The sequence below is a fragment of the Manis pentadactyla genome, chromosome 2 (assembly GCF_030020395.1).
Source record: "Manis pentadactyla isolate mManPen7 chromosome 2, mManPen7.hap1, whole genome shotgun sequence".
NCBI lineage: Eukaryota > Metazoa > Chordata > Mammalia > Pholidota > Manidae > Manis > Manis pentadactyla.
In genome coordinates this window covers 128,640,145-128,655,141 of record NC_080020.1, presented here as the reverse complement: position 1 = coordinate 128,655,141, position 14,997 = coordinate 128,640,145, and positions in this window count along the sequence as shown.

Sequence of the window (14,997 nt, the reverse complement as noted above, 5' to 3'; positions counted from 1 at the left end):
ACTGAGGGGGTTCCAAGGGACAGCAATTTCACTGCTAATGCCAGGAAGTCCTGGGCAAACCAGGATGGGTTGATCACCCGTTTCATTTGCTTCTTCTGCCCTGCCCTTGGAAAAGGAGAACAGGAAAATCAGAATGCCAGCCACCATGTGTTCACTGGCTTTATTCCTGGCCTGTGTCAGAAGCAGCTGGCTTCCACAATTGCTGGCGAGTGATGAAGTCCTGGCACATGGTGCTCCCCACTGCATTTGTGAGGTGTTGCTGGTGTCATGGCAACAAGATCCATATGTTGATGTTGGCAGTTCTTCAACAATAACTTGAAGATTTCAATAGCAAGTTTCCAAGACATTGTTTTAGACGGACTCTATAGGCTGATGCTTGGGTTTCACTCTCTCCAATCTCTGAAGACCAGGAACCTGGGGAGTGCATGGCTTTGATCATCTATCTGGCACCGGGGCCACATGCTTACTTTCAGCAAGCAGTCTCTCTCTCCTACTTTCAACATGATTGGTGTGTATTTCTCAGGCTTTTAGAAATGTACAGCCCCTCAGTGGTTGTACTCCTTTGACACTCTCTCTCTCTAGATCTTTCTCTGTCTGTGTTGCCAGGAACTGAAGAGGGCAAACAAATACTCTCCACAAGCATGAATGGACACCTCCGCCCAGAAGTATGGTCAACACCTGAGCCCTTCTCGAAGGATCCCAAGAACCAAGAGCATTGCTTTTGTAGCCAAAATCCCCAAGACTTATGGGCTGGAGGTCTGTAAGATGTCCCCGCCATCCTGGGCAAAGGACCACAGAGGAAAGAGGCTGATTTGTCTGCTGACATTGGAGCATTTCAGTGAGTTTTTACTTATTCCAATGATGTGATCCGTACTCAAAAATGCTTCTAATTAGGTATGGTTTGGGGGAGTTAGGAAAACAGATCTTTCAGGGACTCCATAGGAAACAAATAGGCTACTCCAACTGGTGCAACAGAAGAGGTTAGCAAAGGGTCTGTTTGCAAAGATGTGGGCAGGTTTATGGGTACTAACAAGGGACAGCGTAGCATCATTCTAATTGGACAAGGGATAGAAGCAGGTATGAGATACCTAAAAGGAAGTGACAAGAGCCACTTATTAGGTTTGGTGGCCTTCATTAGAGGGACACAGCAAACCCATAGTGACTTGGAAGGAAGAGAGATGAAAGAATAAATACCTGGACCTCCCTCTCTTCTCACTCTATGGTCTCCTAGCAATGCCCCCATTCCTAGTGTCCAACTCACCCAGAGGGCCGAGGACAAAAGACCCACTGATGCAGCCATTCAGATCACCTTCCAGGGCCCAGAGAAAGGTGGAGAAGGGAGGAACAGACCTGGAAAAGCAAGGAGAAGATATCATGTAGTTACTTTCATCCCCATTTCCTCTGTTATCACTATTTCTGGGCATGCTGGAATTAGCATTTCCCTATTCTTGACATGTGAGAAGGAATGAGTTCATCTAGTCCAGTTTCTTTAACTAAAATGTAAGCTCAAGGAGGGCAAGGAGTTTTGGCTAGTTTTGTTCACTGCTATATCCCCATTCCCTAGGATAACGCCTGGATAACCACATCATAGGTGCTCAGGAATTACTGAATGAATGCAAATTTAAGATCATACTGCTACTTGGTGTTATGTGTGAATAACATCCAGATTTCCCAGATCTCAATCCTGTACTTCTTCCTTCAGACTTTCATGAACATAGCATAGGTTTTGAGGCATTTCCCCACCTTTGCACAGGTCCATTCATACCATTTGCCTTGATTTCCTTTGAGACGTGACAAGCCCCTTTATTTCCTACTTACTCTCCCTAAATGTTCTTGTCCAATCTCATGACTTATCTCTCACCTCTGTGCAACCAACTCTCAGATGTCTCTCTCTAGCTCTTAAATATCTTGGGAGCATTAAGGATTCGGATTTTTTCTAGGGCAGAGGTTCTCAACCTGGACTACACACTGGAATCACCTGCAGCTCTTATAAAATACCAGCAGCCTAGCTCTACCCAGAGATTCTGATTCAGTAGGTCTGGGTGAAGCCCAAGCATCTAATCTTTTTTTTTTAACAACTCAGTGGATTCCAACGTGCTTGCAGAATTAAGAAACACTACTCTAGTCCTTTAAACTCTCTATGTCCAATATCTTTCCCCCAGAATCAGTTTTTTCCATAATTTCCCTGTTTCTGTTATAGATCCACTATTTCTGCCCATAACCCAAACCTTGAAATTGCCTTGGCATTCTGCCAGCCTTCTTTAAGCAATTGTTTGCCAAGGCATAAAAACGTAACTCCCCATGGTTTCTCCAGTCCTTCACCTGCCCGCCACCTGCACTATTACCCCTGATTTGGGACCATCATTTCTTCTACCAGCAGCAGCACCAGTGGAGGTTATCACAGGCTCCAGAAGTGAGGCTGCCACCACCCATTATGCCAGCAATGCCCTGTCAGCTGCGGGAGCTGGAGGAAATTACTCACCCTATCGGTAGGTACAAGGCACATGCCCCAGGTAAAGGCCCCTGGCACAGAGTAGGTGCCCACAAGTGTTAGTCAGTATCCATACTCATGAGCAGTCTCTAAACAGCTTTTCCTTCCTTTTGTCCCTCCCAGCACTAGTCTATGTCAGACATTCATTCTCGTGTGTGGTTTTTTTTGTGGAGTCATCTGCATTTATCTAACATCATCTTCGCAAAAATGTACATGGCTTCCCAGTGCCCAGTAGAGTAAGTTCAAACCCCTCTCTTCTCTCCAATGGGGATTCCCCCCCTGGGATTTCCTCCCCTTCAGCTCACCGCCCTCCAGCCTACACCTTCTCTTTGGGTCTGTTAATCCCTGCACAGGGAATGCACCGCCCTCTCCTCCCATCTGTTTAAATCCTGTTCCCATCATTAGAGTCCTGATGGAAACGGCACCTCTGCCAGAAGCCTGTCCTGATCATGTGACTGAATCATCATGCAATCCCTTCCTCTTAGGTCCCCATCTAGCTCTCTGTCTGTACTTCCCTTCTGTCACTAACCTAGCCTCCAATTATACTCATGAGGGAACATGTTTAATCATACCCACAAATTAGGTGTCCGTCTAATTAAGTGTCAGTCCCTGCCCTGTAGGGGAGCTCAGCTCATGCTCAAAAAATACTCATGACTGTGACTTGTCTCTCATATCCAGTGGGTCCCTTGGCAACTGTATTGACTTCTGTTTCATTTAAAGTATAAGAACCAGAACATGGAAATAACAGCTTCCATTTTCTTGAGCATCTGTTGTGTGCCAGGCACATATTGTGCAGATTATTTCTAATCATTATAATCTGACTCCCCAGGTCTCAACCAAATAAGCCAGGAGCAAAATCACCCTCACAGTTTACACAGGTCTTCCAGTGCCTTGCAAAATCATCTCCTTGCACCCAAGGATTTCACGGGGTCACCAGTGGGGGTGGATCAGTTTAAGCCAGGCCTCTCTCAGGCTTGTCCAGGTGGCCTCTGGTGGCCTGTGGCGCTCAAAGCCACATGGACACCATACCATGGAGGCTGAGTCCAGGGCTCAGCCCTCATTCTGTCTGATTAGCTCCCCCTGCACCCAGCCATTGCTCCTGTCACCCTGGCAGAGGGGACCACAAACAAGGGTGTAAGGAGACAGTTGGGCTCACACTCACAACTCAGTTTGCTCCTCCATAAAATGGGGTTTTCCAGTTTCCTTTTATCTTATTTTGTGTTGTCCTTTCTCCTAGCAACCTGGCTGCAGCTGGACCTTCCTTGTCCTTCCTACACATCTGTTAACTCCTGTATCCCAACCATGGACCTGATTTATGCTCATCTTTCCACATGAGGGCTCCAGCCTCTGTAGATGCAGGTTCTGAGAAAGTGAGTCATTGCCAGGACCCACCCTCACTCATAGTCAAATGATACCTGTCCCATTAGCAGCAGCCCTGCAAGTAGATACCATTACCCTCATTTTATTTAAAAATTTCCAGTATGAAATGCAGTAAAATCAGAACAGTTACTATTTTGCCAAGGTGACAGAATCATGGGTTATTTTTTTCTTTCATTTGCATTATCAACGTTAAATTATTGCTTGCTCATTAAAAAAAAGAACAAGCCAGATAAGAAATTAAAGGACTTATCCCATTTATCACAGAATAATAGGCCAAATATTAAATGTATACCAGAGAAAATCATAATTATATCCCCAGGGTCTGAATAAAAAACCCCTGATTATTGTTAATAATCACCTCCAGGCAGTCAGTCACCTTTGCCAAGAAAGCGGTCGACATACTGAAGTCAGGAGATCTTCAGGTACATTCCCCTTTCCTGTGACCTACAGGCCCTCCCTGACCATCTCCACTGCCCCTTTCATGGCCACGCTCTTCGGCTTGCTCACTCCAGCCATGTTGGCCCCTTGCTGGGGTTCCGACACCCCCGACTCCCTCTGAGCGAGGACTTGGCCTTGCAGCCCCCCCTCTCTGGCAGACTCCCTGCTGGCCTCTCGCTTCCCTCCCTCATCTCCTCAAGTCTTTGCTCTTACGGCCCTTTCTAAGTGAGGCCTTCCGTAAAGGCCCTCCTATAGCTCAAACCCCTCTCTGTACCTCCTCCATCCTTTTCCGTTTCATTTTTCTCTTGAATACTTGCCACCATCTAACATTGACGCCATAGTAGCAAACCCTTCGAGGGGACCTGTTTTATATTTTTATATTCTGGGCTTGTTCGAGAAGCTCTATATATGTACCTCATTTCACGCTAATGGCAACAAGGCAAGGTGGAGCCCTGTTGATCCATCTTACAGATGAGAAAACTGAGGTGCAGAGAAATTAAGTCACTTGCCCTACATCGCACAGTGCCTAAGGGGTGGAGCCAGGATCCAAGCTCTGTGCAGGCTGGCCGGAGTGTCCACAGTCCACCCACCGTGCTTTCACTACTTAACCTATGGATTTTGTTTATTTTGACTCTCTTCCTACTATATTATAAGCTCCATGAAAGCAAGAATTATGACTTTTTAAAAATTGCTGTATCCCCAATTCTCAGTACAGTGCCTGGCCTGAAGTAGATGTCTAAAAGATATTTGTTTAATGGATTAATCAGTTAGTTAATCAATATGCATCTCTAATACCTATTTCAGCTACTGGTATATTCCTGTATATGCGTTAAGTGCCTAGTAAATTTTTTTTAACATGAAGTGAATCCCTAAGCCACAGTTCTGGACCATATCTCCCCGTTGCCCTGACGCGAGAGGAAACATAGTGAACGTTAGAATAAAACTCCTCGCTGACTTTTGGGCCAAGGGTCCAAAGGCCGAGAACACCGCAGCAAGTGCCACGGGCCCCCAGATGGAGATCGTTTCCAAAGCCAGGCGAGCAAGCGAAAGCCTCGGAGAGAGGCCTGGCTCTGCTGTGCAGTCTGGGACAACGCAGCCCTTCCCAGCTCCAGCGACCGATCCTGGCAGCGACGGCTGCTTCTGAGAGGTGCGCGTCAGCTTTCATAGCTTCCCCTGCCTCTGGCGTAAAATGCAGACAAGAGCCACTCCGCAGCCCTTAACCTCAAGCTGTGCACCCACCCCAGCCTGAGCTCCGCGGTCCTCTGCCCCAGGGCGACCCCTGAGGACACCTGAAGTGAAGCGATGCTGATGGGCTGCCTTCGTTAATCCCCCGGGACATGCAACCTGCTGTGAAACCTGCTTCAGCCCACATTCATCCTGGTCATTCGTGCCAGCCCCCTAGGCTAGGCTCTCCACCTCAGTGACAGTGAGAATCCTGATGCAGATCAGAGGCATTCTACTGCAATGCCTGCCGCCTCTTGGAATTCAGTAAGGTTGACACGGAGCCAGACTGCCTCCTGCCTCTTCAGTAACATGTCGGGTCAGTAATGAGCTACTTGAGCTGTGCCTCCTCCAACCTCTGCGGAAGAGCTCAGATTGAACAGGTTTAGTCCATCGAAGCTGGGCAGCCTGCCCTTCCCCAGTACAGCTCTCCAGATACAGTCTCCACCCCGGGGGCGGCTGGTGGCCCGCCTCACCATCTGTCAGGCTGGCCCTCTGCCCACAGGGGCAAATGAGCCGCTGGTTCACTGCGACCAGCAAAAGCGCCCAGGAAGACAGAGATTTGGGACCAGTGGCGCTGCCTTTTCACACTCCGCCCCTCGTGCTGGAAACCCTTCCTGATGGCACCTGTTGACAGCTGTGCTAGTGGACGATCTGTACTTCCCACAGCATGCGGGGGACCCGGCCACCCAGCAGGGCTGGTACAGAATTACTCCGGACAGCAGCCTCTCCCAGGCGTCTGGCAGAGGAAGAGCCCTGGAAGCTCAGCTCCACCTGGGAAGTCTGTCTCTGCCAGGACATGATCCAACCCCTGCCCCCGGGGGAGTTCACCAGCAGGGAAAGACTTGGACCAGGCTGACTTGGTCCCATCCTAGTGAGCTCTGCTTGCTCTTAAGCTTAAAAGAAACAACTAGAACATGGTATCATCTACAGGATTGTGACGTTACTTTAATTGCCAATATGCTTCATGGTATAACTTCTCAAGTGAGGGAAAATTGGGGTACAGAAATGATACCACCCCAGACACCCAATTAGTGACACTTCTGTCCACTTGTTTTCTATCTTAGGGAAGAATGTTTGCCATTTGTTGTGTGGGGGGTGGGGGCAAGGTGGTAGGATGAGGAAACGGGCATAAAGAAAGGACAATTAATTTCACAAAGCAATCTACAATCAAATCGGAATTATGAGAAACTTGTCTCTATGCACTGTTAATAAAAAAGAGAGAAATAAGCATTTTCTAGGATACTTTGGACTTGAACAGAACACACATGGAAACTGCGACAAACCTGTCAGACTAACCAGGTAGCATTTAGAACAGTGCATAGACACTGTCTCCCACAGCATGAGAGGAAGGAGCCTAGTGGCTTCAGTGTGGTCCTTTCCAAAGCACTCAGTGCCAATTTGGAGGTGTGGGGATTGGAGCTGAGCAATGGGATCACCACTCCCGGGCATATACTACCTTTGAGGGACAAACTGCAGTGAATCTAGATTAGCTGCTTTTCAATCTCACTCAGGAACCGATGGGAGTAGCCTTTCCAGAGGCAAGAAAGGCCAATAAGCAAAGACCAGGTCCCGGGTGGGTCCTCGACCTTGGCTATTCTGAGGCCAGAGGAGGTAGCCCACAAGCCAGGCAAATCTCTGTAAATTTCCAAATTCATCACAAAAAGAAATTATACAAAAGAGTGGCAGAAATCACTCCCAATTGTCTACTTCCCAGATGCCAGAGGACCAGTGGAATCAGTGTATGCAGGGCACATATTATTTTTAGGGGTGCAGCTGGGCAGGGGAAGATCTGATTCAACATTTGCATTATCTAAACCACTGCACTTTAGAGCATTCTTTTGACCCCACAGCTATTCTCTGCTTCCTTTTCCTGTTATACTTTCAAGATACTAACTTATTTATTTGTGCTTCAGTGAGACTTAAGTTTATGATGGTCAATAAACCGACATTGCCATTAAATGAATGCAAGCTGTCTGCTGGGGAGCTTTGCCAAGCTGGGGAGAGAGCCTCCTTTCACTGTGTTAGCATCCTTTTACCCATTCCATGGATGAGACTCTGGTCACCAGCTTAATTGTGTAAGGCACAGTCTATGGTCCATGCTTTGCTGAGTTGCGACCATGCAATTAACTTTCCTTCAGACAAGAAAGCCAAGATGTTAGAGACCATTAAATGTACTTCCATCCATTAAGTAGACCAGGAAATTGCTTATTCCTTTCACTGAACTTCTCTAAATAAATTGAAATACTCACAAAGTAGGCATAAGTGTAGATTATGAAATAACATTGATTTTCCAACTTTAGTTTACCTACTTTAAGACATGCTCATATGCAAACATAAATGAGGTAATATTGGAACAGCATGTCATAGTCTCTTTCTATCCTTAAGTGAAATGGGTCCCGTATCATCAGCAGACTTTCTAAATGGACTTAACATTTTCGATAAAACTATGATCTTAACGATCATGGATATAAAAAGGAATATTCTTCTGGGAAGAACATAGCTACCCAGATCTAGAAAATGGCCTGTTCCTGAACCATATGCTCTCACCTGATTCCCAGGTGAATTCTTCAACCTAACGTGGGTATCTCCCTCCCAGTGGGTTGGTCCCTTTGGAGAGAGAACCAATTTCTCCCAAGGAACCTCCCACAATAAGCCTTCTTTATTCTGATCATAGTCATTGCTTTACTTTCTTGCCCAGAGGTCTTAATCAACCTTGCTTCCAGACGTTTCCATTCTTTCATCCCTTTCTTATTTATTTTTATAATTAAAGGCTCCAGCTTCTAGGAGAGTGTCTCGGATGAGTGCTTCCAGACTTGCTCCTCCTGCTTCTTCTGCCTGAACCAGCATGCATGCTTTGCTCTACTTTGCTTGCAGACGCATACTCTGGATTTCTCTTGTGTCTGTACTGTGTGTGCACAGGCATGTGCGTGTGATGTTTCTCCAACTGGGCTTACAGCTTCAGGAATTCTGTTATTTATATTTGCATCTCTGCTCACCTAGGGCCGCTAAGACAATAAATGATCAATGTAATGTGCTCATCAAATGAACTGAATGATGGAAAATCTCTCATGAAATCTTTAAACTCAGCTCCAGAGCCACCTTTCTCATGAAATCATCCACACCCAGTCCCATGAAAGAATTAAATGTTCCTTCATTTGACTTTTAGAGACTTGACTTTTTCCTTTATTGTGGTTCTTAGCACATACTGTCTTGTAATATATCTAGTTGTACATGTTTCTCTCCCCTCTGGGCCAACTGTGTACACCTTTACCTATATTATCTATATTCCACATACTGATCATCCCATGTAGGTATTATTATCTCTATTTTAAAAACCGGGAAACTGTGGCTTGCAGAGATTAAAGTAAAAACTCGTGAATAAGGACCTGAGCTAAGATATTGTTTGCAAGGTAATACTCCTGCTGGTCTCCTGGATTTTCTTTCCAGAGAAGGGAACCCCATCCATGAAGCTCTTCAGGCCTCTCTCTGTCCCCGTGCTTCTTCCTCCCTAGAGAAGACAGAGCATCTCAATGTCATGGTTTCATTTCAAAGGAGTTACTGGACATGCTTGCCTCTTCTCTCCCCTTCCTTCCCCTTCCATCCCTCCTGTGCAGAGAACATTGTTCTCTGCTCCTACAGACTGTAAGTCTTTTGGAAACAACAGCAGCCCCTACCGCCAAAGGCACAAGGAGCTTTGGGGATATAACTGCAAATGTACCAATGTCTGGCACAATAAGTCAGTAATCTTAAGGAAAAGACAAGGAGTAAAATTTTGAGGAACTGAAATATATGTAAAATGATTAAGCCCAAGAAGTGGCTTTGAGCCTCAAATTTCAGGGCATGAGCAGGTGTTTTGACCTCAGAAGTATGTAGAAGCTTATACACAATGGTTGACACAATTGTGCAGTTGGAGTTGAAGGACTGCAGGCTGGGTGAAAACTTAGGCCTTAAGCTACATAGGATTTTGAGCTTGGTAAGTGACTGTAGCTGATGCCAGCTTCATCCACAGGCTATTGAATTGGCAGGGAGAGTTGCTTGTACAGGGCTGAAAGCTTATAAAGTCCATTGGTCTCAGCAGAAGAACAGTGCAGTGCAGGGGTTAACAAAGGTGCCCATAACCACCAAAAGCACAAGGCCTCTGATGGTCGTGGCAAGAACACCTTAGCCAAACATGGTGCATGCTGGTGCCCTCCATAGGTGCCTTTTGGAAACTTTGCAAGGCAGTGTACTGGCTCTGCAGGCCTCAGCAAGGTGTGGGCCATTAGCAGGTGAGGGCTGCCTCCAAGTTCAGGTGCCACAGCCTGCTTTTGAACTAGAGAGGTGCAGGTTTTCTAAGCAAGTGTGGCCAAAGCAATGGTTCAACCATACAGAAAATAGCCCCTTCCATCTCAGAGTGCAGAAAGTATTTGCTGTTTTTAAATTACAGTGCTAGAGTATTCCATGTGTGTGGCCAAACACTGAGTAAGGTTCTAGATTTAAATCATTAGTGCCAGGCGCCCAGCAGGCAAAGCAAATGGGAAATGCAGATTGGTGGGTTGCAGACATGCTAGACGGCAAACCCAGAAACATCAGCTACTGGTGCTGGAGGTTTCCAACAACTACCTATTTCTAAACTTTGCAAGAAGGCAGCAATGCCTCAAATGCCACTCTATGGGGGTGCCAATGTGAATAGATGGATTTTCTTCTTAGACATGGTAAATGCCCTTGCTAGGAGAAATTTTCCCAATCAAGTTTAAGTTCAAAACCCATGGTTTCCAGACAACTAGTACAGTCTGGGGAAGACAGAAGCTGGACAGTTTTCTCCAGCTACCTTCTCCCCAATTTGGGTATCTGCTATTTCCTGTGGCAAACTACTTTTCTGGGTCTTAGAAACCTGGTTTTGCCATGAAGAGCTGCCCTCAGAGTCATGGATTGGCTGTGTTCTCGATCTGGTAGCATTTGGGTCAGAGCTGTGAAACTTGAGTGTCCAATGAATCCTTTAAACTCCTTAAAGGAAAAGGCACTCAAGGACTTTTCTGAACTAATATCACTTCTGAAGGCTAAAAGGAACAACGCCCATTCCAGGTAGCAGGGCCCAGACATCTCCCAAAACCACAGACTTTGAAGGATGGCCTATAGACCTTTCAGGGGGCTGCCAGGTCAAAACTCTTTTCTTAAAAGTAAGATGGTATTTGCTTTTTCCATTTGTTAACATGTACACTGATGATGCAAAAGCAAGGGTGTGCAAACTGCTGGCACCTTAACGGGTATGGTGTTCAAGTGGACTAGTAGTCACTGAATTCTTCATTACCACCCACTCCTCCCAAAAAAATTTTAAATCGTCTTTCCCTTAAGAATACAAAACTTAAAAAATATAATAATTTTGTTAAATCTCATGCCTTGAGTAGACATCCTTTTAATATTTTATGTGATAGAATGTGAAGGCCACATAGAACGTGTTAACTATGTACCAAAGAACAAAAGTTGTCTCAAGAAAAGCACTTGTGCGATTGTTTGAGTTCAGAGCTGACTGAGCCTCTTTTTTTAAATGAACATCTTTTTTATTGACTGGAACTACTATGGTTATTCAAACTTGGATACTTGGTAACTATTTGCTCAGAAAGAAACAAAGTGCCTGTCAGCCTAAGGAAAAGGGCTGACAATAATTGTCACCAATGATAAAATTCAAGCTTTCATGTGAAAATTAGAATAAGAAAAAAATGTGTGTCCACTGCCATGAGGTTGACAGCTTCCTTATACTTAAAGACCTCCGACGCAATGTATAGTGATACAAACAAATGTGAGTTTTTGATATTGTGCACACAAATATGTCAACATCCAGAACATCTATGTAAGTCAATGAACCAATGTTTTCCAAATGACGAAAATGTGTTCTTAGTGAAATAACACTGGGTTAAAGATCCTTTCAAAATGCATGATACACTTACCAACTTTACATTTCCCTGTATGGCCCCGGAAGATGACTGGTTAGCCAGAGACGGGTAAGATTCCTCAAGGGAGGAACAACCTAAGACAGGCACAGTCGCAGGGGGGCCATCAGGTGAGAAATTGGGGATCAACAGAGGTGAGGCTTAGAACCTCACCCCCCCTGTTCTGAGAGAAATCTTCTGCATACGTGGATGTTTTATTGCCCTTGTCTAGCTTGGATTAACACATAGTCTACAGGCACACACCTGATCATCTACATTTGCTCTCTTACAACACTAAACTATGTTTTCTACCTTTATCTTGTATCTACCTACCACTTCAGCATTTTATTAAAAATAATAATAATAAAGAGAGAAATGTGGTATCCACATATAAATCAAATATAAAAATCAAATGAGTATTCATATTTGAACTGTTTATAGTTCATAATGCATGAGCAAAACCGAAAGTTTCTGTGATGACTGCCCTTGTACTGTTTGCCATGTAACTTATTCACTATGTAAGAATTTGTTCTCCATGTAAGAACTTGTTCGTTATGCTTCAGAAGATTGGAGACTGACGAAAATTAGGCTTGGGGTGGATTAATGATTGTGCATTGAGCATTGACTCCCCTATACAGAATTTTATTGTTGTTAACAACCATTTGATCAAATATGAGAGATGCCCTCACAAAAAAAAAAAAAAAAGAAAGTACACACTTCCAATTGTAAAATAAATAAGTAACTGGGATGTAATGTATAGCATAAGGAATATAGTCAAAATATTGTAACAACTTGGTATGGTGATAGCTGGTACCTAGAATTATCATGTATATAAATGTTGAATCACTGTGTTGTACACCTGAAACTAATGTAATACTGTGTGTCAACTACCCTTCAATAAAAAATAATTATCTACAAAAAAAAAATGTATGATAGTCCAATGGACTTTAATGTAACAAAGTATGAAAGATGCATGGATATGGTTTCAGGTTTATATTGACACTAACCTTTAAGAAATTAGTCCTTGCAAAGTATTAGTGTAATTGAAGAAGAAAATCCATATGTATTTGAAACAGATATGAAAAACATACCTTCTTTTCCAACTGCTGGAGTTTCTTCAGATTCTTTAAGTAAAAGAACATTTTGCAACAGATTGAATGTAGAAGTGGATGTAAGAAGCCAAACTCTATTAAAGCAAACGTGAAAAAGATTTGCAAATGTAAAAAAGAGGCCACTCTATGGTATATCAGGAATGCTGTAATAAAAAAAAGTCCACTCTTTTTCACTATATTTTTTGTTTTTGAAAATACAGTTATTTTTAATAAAAATATATTATCTATGTTAAATTGTAATGGGTTACTTTTGCTGTATTTAAATGAATTGATAGGTGTTTTTTAATGCCTTGGTTTTAGTATCTAATATATCATTGATAAGTATTTTTGTATTCTCAGCAATTGTTTAGAATTTAAAGGGGTACTGAGATGCAAAGTTTAACTACTGACCTAAATAATAAGAATCCTCTGGCTGAAACAGCCAGAATAAATAGGATGAGGGGACTGTAATATCCTCCAATCGTTAACTCACACAGAGAACAGACCTTACTTTCAGACATTCATTCCTGTGTGTATTGGAAACCGAACCTGTGGGGGATTTAATCTTTAGACTGATTTCCGGCTAGGAAATTTGTAATAGGAGAATGCTTGATGGCAAATTTGGGGTATCTATGCTGTTGTACTGTATTATTGCATTCTGTTATTAATGTTGTCCTTCATTTCATTTCAGAATCTCCAGATCAGAGACACCGGAGTGAGCTCAATGGGACAAGAGCGCTGATGATAATCTGCAGCGGAAATGGAAGGATGGCATTTTCTGGCTTTGGCATTGGTTTCATTAATGCACATTTCTAATTCATTCTCAAGGGTTCTGGGAGCCGTCTGCACTTCCTGGGAAATCCCAGGGGGTACCCAAAAGGTGGTGTTTGGTATTGGGAGCAACATCAGGATAGTGGGAGCAGGTCTCTCCTGAGAGCCTGCTGATCTCCTCCTGGATGGGGAATGACCACAGCCCAGGGCAGGCCCAGATGCTCCTTCCGCACAGGTGGAGGGCCCTTCGCATACCCCCTGCTATTCGTAGTCCTTGGGGCAGGTGGCATGACGCACCTGTTGGTGATTCTTGAATAAGGAGCTTTTCTGCTGCTTCCCTTCTCTTCTGGGATGCCCTCAGAGCATGAATTCTGTTCTGTCCCCATGAATGGCTGGTGTAAGAGTCCACCTAATTCTTAAATCTAAATTGGGAAGTCAGTTTGTGCACAGATTGCGCAGTATAAGCCATATTCTCCAAAACCATCTCACCTGTTAAAGTGGTGATACATGGGCTCCCATACATCATCTTACTTGTCTTATCTCTCAAGTCATTCAAAAGCAGAAGTTATTTATTGGGTCACCTCAACTACTACAAGAGCCCGAACTCAGGTCCATTTGATTCTAGAGGCCATATCCTTTCCATTTCACTACTCTACTTCTGCTTTGTGTTTACCCATGAACTAAGACCATACCTTCAGCAGTAAATATTTGGGGAATGAAAGATGAATGAATGAATGATTAAACTCATGAATGGAATGCTACCCCAGCACCACACTGTTTCCTACTGTGTGAATTGTTCTTCAAAATCAAGCAGAATATTTCTTTCTGATCTGACTAGCTTACAAAGTAAATGCTAGGATTTACTCACACATAGTAGCTTTCTCTGCATTCAGAATTAATACAGAATTTGTTAATATGCTGAGACAGGATGAGAGTAGCCATCAGACCTATATCAACTCATCACAAATTCATTAACTTCATTTAAATGGGAAATAAGAAATAAACTTCACTAATGGAAATCTCTTATGTGTCCACAAACTACCCAAACCCTAATCTGTTGCTGGCAATGAGCACTGTATTTTTTTCCTTTGGCCACAATTCAAGGAAAATAAAGTTTTACCCCAGCTACGTGACAGGTAATTGGCTCTTTGTATGCATGTTTATATATTTAAAACCATATTTAATAATCACTTTCTATGCATAAAGATATATGGGGAAGATAATTCAAAAAGCATAATGCATGGTTCCTGTATTATCTATTGTTGCATAACAAATTTCCCCAAAACATAAAACCACCATAGACATTACCTCACACAGTTACTGTAGGTAAGAAATTTTCAGCTTAACCAGGGTGGGGGGTAAGGAGGTCCTGGTTCAGAATGTCTCATGAGGCGACAGTCTAGATGGCAGCTGGGGCTATAGTCATCTGAAGGCTTGACGGGCTGGAGAATCTACTCCCAAATCGGCACACTCACGTAACTGTTAACAGCAAGCCTCAATTCCTCATCACATGGGCCGTTTCATGAGGCTGTGTAAGTGTCCTCATGACATGCCAGCGGGCTTCCTCCAGAGCGAGGGATCCAAGAGCAAGCGCTGCAGCCACAATGTCTTTTATGACAGAGCCTCGGAAATCACACACTTTCATTTTCACAGTATCCTATTGGTTACACAGATCATCCTATTTAATAAAGAA